The sequence below is a fragment of the Gymnogyps californianus genome, chromosome 13 (assembly GCF_018139145.2).
Source record: "Gymnogyps californianus isolate 813 chromosome 13, ASM1813914v2, whole genome shotgun sequence".
Taxonomy (NCBI): Eukaryota; Metazoa; Chordata; class Aves; order Accipitriformes; family Cathartidae; genus Gymnogyps; species Gymnogyps californianus.
In genome coordinates this window covers 2,750,943-2,760,169 of record NC_059483.1, presented here as the reverse complement: position 1 = coordinate 2,760,169, position 9,227 = coordinate 2,750,943, and the positions used below count along the sequence as shown (strand labels likewise).

At 44.4% G+C, this 9,227-nt stretch overlaps 1 long non-coding RNA gene across 2 annotated transcripts; it reads right to left on the bottom strand.

The window, feature by feature from the left end:
• Positions 1-1,187: 1,187 nt before the first annotated feature.
• Positions 1,188-8,607, bottom strand: LOC127021759 (uncharacterized). Of its 2 annotated transcripts, none has more exons than XR_007767262.1 (4): positions 8,470-8,607; positions 6,710-6,890; positions 3,090-3,183; positions 1,188-1,417 (listed from the first exon to the last, which is right to left on the bottom strand). It is a non-coding gene; the product is annotated as an uncharacterized LOC127021759 (long non-coding RNA). The 2 variants fall into 2 exon arrangements; XR_007767263.1 differs by lacking the exon at positions 1,188-1,417 and adding an exon at positions 2,430-2,527.
• Positions 8,608-9,227: the final 620 nt, after the last annotated feature.

Sequence of the window (9,227 nt, the reverse complement as noted above, 5' to 3'; positions counted from 1 at the left end):
TTATTCTAACAAAGGAAAACATTCTGCTGCTTTAAATTACAGGTTTTTGATACATGTAGAACTGTACTTGTATGTACCTTTCCGTGTACTGCCCTTTGCCTTGCTCACTCCAGCGGTGCCCGTGTTGGTGGGCCTGCTGACCCTGACCCTCCTGGTGCTGCTGCAGGGCTTGGGCTCTGCCAGTTCAGGTGCTCATCGCTGTCAGGGCACTGACTCTATTCCCAAGCTGCAAATCTGCAGGTGGAGCAGGAGCTTTCCTCCTGGTGCCCAAAGCCACAAGCCCGCAGCCTTCTCCATCACGGGAGTCTCCATTTCCCAACCCACCAAGCACAGCCTCCATCCACTCCGCCTTCGGTACCGCTGGGGGCTTAAGACCTGGTACCTGCAGAGCACCAAACATCCAAGAATAGTGATGATCAGCACAATGGCACCTCATCAGCCCCATGAATCACCTTAAAAGCATCCAGAGCTGCCCCTAAGGGGGTCCTAGAAAAAAAAGGGGCAGACCTCAGCCTGGTCTCTTCCACTCAAAAAGTAGCTGCCTTCAGCCAGTCCAGATTATCAGTCTTTGGGCTGTAATTTATAGAAGTGGAGACCAAAGATAGGCTTAGTTACTTCTCAGAGGTCAGTTATAAAATCCAGGCGCCCAGCAGGGCAATGAACTTCCACTTAAATGCAAGAAGGAGCAATGGTATTTCAATTTCAAATGATCATCAGGGAAGGCAGCACTGCTGACTGCTCTCTTCCCAAAAAGCTGTCGCTGAAGTGGCATGACCTGCCAGAGCGTTTCTCAGGGTGTCTCACCTGACTGACAGTTATCTATACTAATATTTCTTTCTTTTTTTTATTAAATAGCCAACTTTAAAAGTGCAGGGGAACTTAAAATGACCTTTAGAAAGTCCAAAAATGATTCATTGCCTGAGACAATTTCACCATGGAGCAATCTCTGAAATACTTACTCACCTGCACATTGCCGCACTCTCCCTGCGAGAACCCACTGCACCCATTTCAGCATCCCTCGCCAGAGGATACAGGGCAGAATTTTCCAATTTGACAGATGTGCAAGAGTTTGAATAGGGGAGCAGTGAATTTTCTATATGCTAATCAGAACCTCTTGGTGTTCAGGTACCTTTAAAATCAGGTCTAGGATATTAGATAAGGGAAAAAAGGCTCAGAGATTCAGAAAGCCCGTGGAAATAGTGACTTGCCATTTTGTGAGACTCTTTCCACAGTGTTTTAGCAATAACTAGGAAAACAAAGTCTTTGTCATTTAGGACGATCTCCAGTTCTTCTTACTTTTCTTTGTACTCCTTGCCAGTGCACAGTTGTTGTTCCAGCTCATTTATGTCATTTTTTCACTTTCCTTCCAGAATCCTTCCATCACCTGCATTTGCATGTTGAAATACTAACCAGATCACTGGAGAAGTACAAAAAGGAAAGAAATAAAACTTTCAGTGCCATCAATAATAAACATAAGAAGTTTCTAGAAGTGGGAATCCATCTAATTCAATGCCTTTCACTACTGATGGCTATTATTCCTCCATTCAGGCTTTTCTGAGACATCGGACTATTTATCACTTTCTTTCCTTACACTGGCAGAATACCCAAGTATACCTGCATGAGCCTCATTTCTCCTCTTCCTTAAAAAATGTGCAAATCTTCTTCTATTTGATACCCTTTACTGCCACACAGATGCTCATCCGCAGGAAATTCCCATTTATTTTAGTCCGTACGACCCTGTTACGTTGATAAACCGATCCACGTGGCAACCCGCCATCCCATTCCTTTTTCTTGGTAGCAGATAAGCTAAGAGGCCAACATCACTTCTGTGCAGAAAACATAACCCCAAAATTGCCCATCCAGCAATACGACTTCTTTGTCAGCATCTTCCACCTGAACTGGAAGTCAAATTAATTCTCGCAGCCAACAGATACCTCTTCAAAGAGCTCTAACGCAGATCATCAGTACTGTCTGTCAACTTCTATCTCTCAGAATAATTTTCTTGGCAGTAGCTGCTGCATAAAAGTCATACATACCTATACCAGTTTTACACATTACACTCCACATTATGCAGTGGTACCAGTGACCAGGTTTTTTTGGCAGGAGATTAGAAATCTGTCAGTCCCCGGCTTTTTCTCAGCCTGCCCTATCACAAGCAGAATTTATTGTTGCTGGGATACTGTCACCGGGACATTCACTGGACGTTTTGCTTTGCTTATCTTTTACTCTTCAGAGTGCTACATATTCCCTGTCTTTTATCTAACTCCCTCATTACTATTCCATCCATTGCTTACGCCTTTACAGTTCCTCCAGTTGCCTTCATGTGATCTTGCTGCCTTATTTTCTGCCGGTGACTTCAAATTCTGCCTGAGTGCGTGTTCCTTTTAGTGCAACAAAGGAAAATAAACCTATACAGATGGAAAGCTACCTCTTCTGCTGCTCGGGAGAGTGGACTCTACAAGTTTTTGACTACAGGAATCACTTGGTTAGGCTTGGAGAAGACTGACGAGCATGATGTCAAGGACAGCTGTCAAAATCAGAAATGCCCATTATAGCTTCCCCTACACTTCAGTCAATCACGTTTGCTTTTACTTCACTGTATTGATATGCACTGATATGGTCCAAAACGGACGTAGAGACTGAGCAAAGACCAACGGCAAGTTTCTGCTCTTTCAGGAGATTAAGATCTTGTTCACCATACTTGTTCATACTCATTCTAGAGAATGAACAAACAAGTAAAGAAAAGTGTCGTTGCATTGATCTGTAATTTGTCCTTAATTATGTTAGGATTGAAATAAAAACATAAAGATTTCCATAATACCATTAAGAAACTGTTTTAGTACAGGGAAAATAATTAAAACCTGTCCTTAATGTCTTGGGACGCAGTGGACTCATTGCTAATGACTTTTCACAAGCACTAACAATGATATTTACAGAAAAAGGAAAACTGGAGAATGCCATGAAACAGTATTTGAGCATTGTTTCTATTTTCTAAATCTGTCAGTCAAAGATGTGCAGCCTTTCTTTAACAGAAGGCGTGCAAAAAGCACAGGGATCTCTCATTTCTTGGATGATTAGTCAAGACTTACTGCTCAGCAGATGCGCATAAGAAGTGTGTTTCTTCTGCACTGAATAAATGTCCTTCCTTACAGGCATTTCCTTTTGATTCTCAGCCGAAGTGGCCTGTTGGGAGATCAGAGACAGAGAAACTCAGATGACTGGCTTGCTGCTTCTGTTTCCTTTGGCAAGAAGTTGGGTGCTAATTTAAAACAAAGCGTTGGCTTTTTTATGGGGTGTGTGGGCTGGCAGCCTTCTGCTTGCAAAGGCATGCAAGGCTACAGGCAATGCTTTTTTTTCTGTTTTCTTTTTTTTAAATAAACCCAAAAGGTCCATTGTCCATCTTCATCAATGTAAATGCTGTATAGAGGTTCCCAATTAATGATTGTGCCTCAGCTCCTGTTGAGGGTGATGGCAAAACTCCTAAAGCCACATTGTTTTATGACTCCAAGTACCAACGTTTTTTCCCCCACATCAAGAAACCACATCTAGTGGCATCATCTACTGCATTAGAAACTCCTGTAAAGAAGCCCCATCAGCCAACTTTGGCACTTACCATGTAGTTAACTATTTCTGACTGCTCCGTTTGCTTTGCCATTATTACAGTGGTGCCATGACTTTTCTTTCACATATTGAAATGATGAAATGAGGATTGAAATGATGTATTTTGTATGTGTCCTAAGAATCCGTAAGAGTCGCTGGATTTTAAACCGTTCCTCTCTAACTTGGCTGTTCCTGTTGTGAAGCTGGCTTTAATACTACAAACTAGTACCAGACTGATCCGATTAGTTTCTTCATGCCTAGGGCTAGCTCATTAATGACCTTATCAGGATTTGTCCACGTGGACGGAGGGCAAACTAAAGCATGAATTCGCAGAGCGCTATTTCTCAGCAGTAATTCCCTTCATGGATGCTCCTAGTGCACCATATTGAAAGTGAGCTTGTTCGCTTTGCAAGCTGAGTAAACGCCCTGCCCGCATCAATCCCTTACGGAAACCGCTCTCCCTGCAGGCTCTGCAAAAACAGAGCAAAGGCAACCTAGATCTTGGGGGCAGTGGGGGGAAATCACCTTTTAAAGAGTATCCTTCTCCATTTGCTCTCCATTTGCTCTCCACAGGGACTAGCCCCCTAATTAAAGCGTTTAGTTAGGATCTGCATCGCCTCCCGCTCCTCCCACGGCACGGCAAGGAGCAGTGATGGTGGCAGGACCTCCTGCTCCGGCTAATGCGCATGGACCGCCCAGGCTGAGACCTGCGCCCGGGGATGGAGAGAAAAGGGCAGCCACAAGAGGATGAAGAGCTGGTGATGACCGGGAGGGCCCTGGCAATCGCCAGCTCTACTAATTGCCTAAATTCACTCATTTTCCTCCAGTGCAAGTAGGCGAGGAACCAGAGTAAATTGCTGGGGCAGATTATGTATAACCCTTTGCTGCGGGCAGGTCGTAAAACTACAGGCTAGCTTTTAAGAACTGTCTGGCCTCCACAATTATATTTCTTCATGTATTAGTTTCCTAATTAACAATTTCTCCCCTTTAAAGACTTGCACTTTTTTTTTTCCCCTTTCCAGCAGCAACAAAATTATTTATCCCATTTCCTCACGTAGAGGTTCATTTTATGTTCTAATGAACAATGGTAAGAAGAGAACAATACAGGAAAATACACAAAGTTACCCTCTGCCCAGATCGGAGAGAAATTTCTTATCTTTGACATCTGCTGCCAATTAATCCTTTGCATGCTTGAGTTTACAATTAGTAGCCCTCCTGTAACGGGATTCAAGCATGCGATCCCAGCTGCCGCTCAGCGCTGCCCTCTGCCTCCCCGGGGCTGCTGGAAGGGGCCGAATCCTGCTCTTTTATTTTATAGCATCCGAGGAGGAACTTCTCTCCCTCTCCACTATCCGTTAAGGGGGCACTTTGGCACGCACCAGGTTAGAACCCCTGTTTTTACGCACCTTTGGTTTGACATGAATGTATCTCTTGTCTGTGGGGAAAGATGTATGTTTTCCTACAAAAACCATTTGGATTGGGGTGTCTCTGTCAGTCCTCCTGGGCATCTGCATCAGCCCTTCAGCCTGTTGGACTGTGCTTGCAGGAAAAACCTCTCCTCCTCCACCCAGGGTGGTGACTGCTTAAGTTATCCTACCTTAATTGCCAATTTTTCTGCTCAACAGCCAAAACCAGCTTTAACTTAGTCGGACCTGACTGATGAAGGATCTTTCTCACTTGCTTGTGACCCAGTAACCTGCTGTGCTGCTCCTCCTCCAGAGATCTGGCGTATAAAGCAACGAACAGCTACAATAATGACATCTGTTAGCTACAGATTTTTTTTTTTTTTTTTAAGTTTGTCCTGGAATCGGGAAGGCCAAGGGACGTTCTGTGACATCAAATTAACTTGCATTTAAACTTCTACCCTATCAAGTACTCGGTACAGTTTTTCATGCCAGTGTTTTGTTGGAATATAACAATACTTTGATTTTGCCCATCTGAAAATATTTCTGCGCTACATAAAGTGAGTCAGCTGTGCAGTGTAGAAAACTGAACAGAAATACTGTATGGAAATATTGTAAAGAGTACTGTTCTTTGAAGTACTGGTGGCATTTAAAAGCCATCTAGTACTTTAAAGAACAGTATTTTATTAAGTATTTCAAAGGAACTTTGGAGCTATTATTTCTTATTTTGCTATTAAAATCTGTAAGTTTGAAAATTAATCATTATAGGACCTTTGATGCAAAAATCTATGAATAAAATAAGTTCTGAAGGCTATTTTCACACTAAGTTATATTAAAAAATTCCTTCATCTCCCTTAATTTAATGCGCATCTCAGAAAGTATCTATCTTAAATATTAGAAATAATATTCTACTAAATAATCCAAACCCCCTATGGCTTCTTGAATTTTCTTCCACTATTATATTTCTCACTGCTTTCTAGTGACCTTTAAATAAACTTTTTGGGTTACTAATTAGCATGATAAACAATAGATTCCCATTTCATGGGCAATTTCACGGTTAAGCAACCCACTAGAGACAGGCTGCACACTCTGCAATATTCATACCTGCAGCAAGCATCAGAGCATCTCTGTAAAAGACATCTACTTTCAGCAGTATCTCTAGGAACACGTGTCAGTACATTTTTGCTTAGTTCCCGATAGCTGAGCCTAATTCTTTCATTAGCATGCATAAGATCTTAGAGGAGCGGTCTCACACGGAAGGGGAAAGACATGTTTTAAGATTCACAGTAACAGCAGCAAACTGCCCTAATGACAGCGCAGCCCGACAGCAGGGACATTTGGTGCGCCGTAGAGGAACAATATACATTGCACCATTGTCACAGTGAATTTCTTATCATTCTGTTTTCAGGGCAAGTTTCTCTTGTCTCTTCTCAATTACGCTCCATTTGTTTTTATCACAAAATTTAATTTGAAGCGGTTGCTTCGCAGATGGGTTAAAGCTTTTTTTTTTTTTTTTTTTTTTTTTTTTTACATTTCAAGCAAGAGAAGACAAAATGATTACTGGTATTGTATATAAAAACTAGACCCCGTTATGGTGTAGCATGGGAGATGATTGCGGCGGGAACGTTGCAGTTTGGGAAGGAGCAGTTTGCATGTCTGTGTATGCTGCAGCTGAACGGTATTTCTGCCCGGTGAGGGCCACGTACCTGCCTGGCTTGCTCCCAAAAAGCCTCGAGGGGCTCTAGCTGGTGCGACTGCCCCGGCCTCATGCTGGTCTGCTCGCCCTGCCACCGCCACCAGCCACTGCAGCTTGCCTCCCACGGCAAGGCGCGGACAGCCACCAGATATGGAGGGGGGCGAAACACCTCCTGGACTTTGACAGGCTTGCTGTTGAAAGTAAAAAAAAAAAAAAAAAAACACAACCAAAAACCAACAACAAAACCCCCAAAAACCTAAGCAAACAACAAGTCGCAGTTATGAAGTACACAGGGAGATTTGAAGAGAGGCTTGTCTCCCCGCAGGTCACTGGGATGGCTGGATGGGAGACGCAGGGGATGCAAAAGCAAGCAGAAAGACAAGGGCAGGGTGGTTCAGGGGAATAAGCGCTTGCTGTCAGTTGGGGAGATTGTTTCTAGTCTCATTTTTGCCACCGACCTCAGGGGAGGGCTTAATTTAGGGGAAACAGAAACTGCTCCACTCTCGCCCCATCCTTCCTCACCGTCTGTCCCCCCGTTCTAGGGAGATCTTTGGGACATGGACTACCGCCTGCTGTGCATTTGTACTACCACTAGCATGGTGGGGTAGGCTCTACTCCAAAGTTATATCACCGATTACAGAGTCACCAAGTCACAGGACAGCCAAGGCTGGCAGGGACCTCAGAGACCGTCCCATCCCACCCCTGCTCAAGCAGGGGCAGCTACAGCAGGTTGCCCAGGGACGTCTCGCAGTCCACCCCACTGGCCACTGGTCCAGTCCGTAATTCATCCCTAAAGGCAGCAAGTCACCCCTTGCTGGTAACTCAGATTAAACCAATGGCTGCTTCTTCCTATGGATTTGATAATCTGTGTCTTTGCTCTCTGCTTCTTATCTCTAGCAAAGACAGCATAAAGGAGGTGGACATAAGGCAATTTAAGTTCTGTACTTTCAAGAAGCAGGGAACGTCTGAAACGGGAAGGGAAGGGTTTGATGTCCCATGTGGGTGCGAGGGAGAAACACAAACAAATCTTGAACACGCTGAAGGTGATCTGTGCTGATAACACACGGTGCTTGCTGCTGCCCCTTGCATGGTGGGAGAGTCACGCGGGTGGCCACAGGAGCGGGGTCCCCGAGCGCCCGTGGGCAAATGCACCCGGTGCCCTATGGCCCTTCACGGAGTTTCCTGGGACATTCGCGAGCAGCAGAGAACGGGAAGATAAACCCTGTGTTTCAACAGCAGCAATGCAAAAAAAGAAAAGAGAGAAAAAAAAAAAAAAGTGTCTATTTGATAAAAAAATAGGTAAAAGCTGCAGGTACACCAGGGGGCAGGTTCCCCCCCCTCCATCTCCCCCCATCCCTGGCTTTACCAGCCAGTTGCCATAGAAACCCATTACTGCACAGCTCTGGGCCCCCAAACGCTGCAAACCTCCACTGATGCGAAGGAAACGCATCCCTCCACGCCGTGCTCTGGGAAGGCCTGCCCTTCCCCACTCCGACTCGGGTAACCGGAGGGTGGATAGCTGCAGAGTGCTGAGCTGATATAGCAGAGGTCCCTAGATGGTGTTTGTGTTATTTATTTTGAGTTACAGGCAATCTTTCATTTTGTATCTGTATGCCCATATATGAAAATAACATTACGTGCATCATTTTCTGGGAATATACTTATGCCACAGTGTACGAGATAAAGTAAATATTGTATTGATGGAAAAGAAATAACAAAATTTTAAAGGAAAATCAATAAATGCTTTAAAATCTCATCCTTCAGCCTTACCTTTAACTTTGTTTCGGCAGGCAATAAAGGTCCCACGAGCTCTGAAAGCGGGCACGCTGCGGTGCTGAGCTGACCACACTTACTGCTGGAAGCGGCACAAGCTGGAGAGAGGAGCAGGTAACCTTCTCGTAGAGACAGCAGCACTTTCCTCGTGCCTGGCAAAAAGTAGCAAAGAGAGAAGCTGGGATTTTTTTATAACCCAGGCCTATATTAATCAACAATTAGCATTCATCTGAGCACCTCCAAACTGGCCCATTACACTGACTACTACCAGCTGTAATGCTGCTCAGGTTGTAGGGCAGGCAAAGGAACCCACCAACACTTTCCTAATTGTTCAAATAAATAAACCTTAGCTTGTTTCACTTTTTCAACTGGAGATATTCAGTGTCATCTCCATTTTCCAGATGAGGAAAGTGGCGGGGGAGCGGGTGGGCTGGGGGGTACGCTGGGTTTCTGCCGCAGACCCCCTCTGCCGTACTCATTCAAAATGCAGGAGAAGCTGCTGACGTTAAATGCTTTTATATAGGTCAGTTCTCTTTCAAAAGTGGGTCCAAAATTAGGTTAGTAAGTTGATATTTACACACAAGATGATGTGCCCTGGTTTTCCAAAGTGCTGAATACCCAGCCCAGAAGTTCCCTTGTGGGGCTTGAAACTTTATTTTCGGCACCTTGTTTTATAGAAAGACCATCTGTAACAGCTAGCTCTAGCTGCCATGTAATTAATTCCAAGTTACATAAGGCATTCATGAATAAGCATT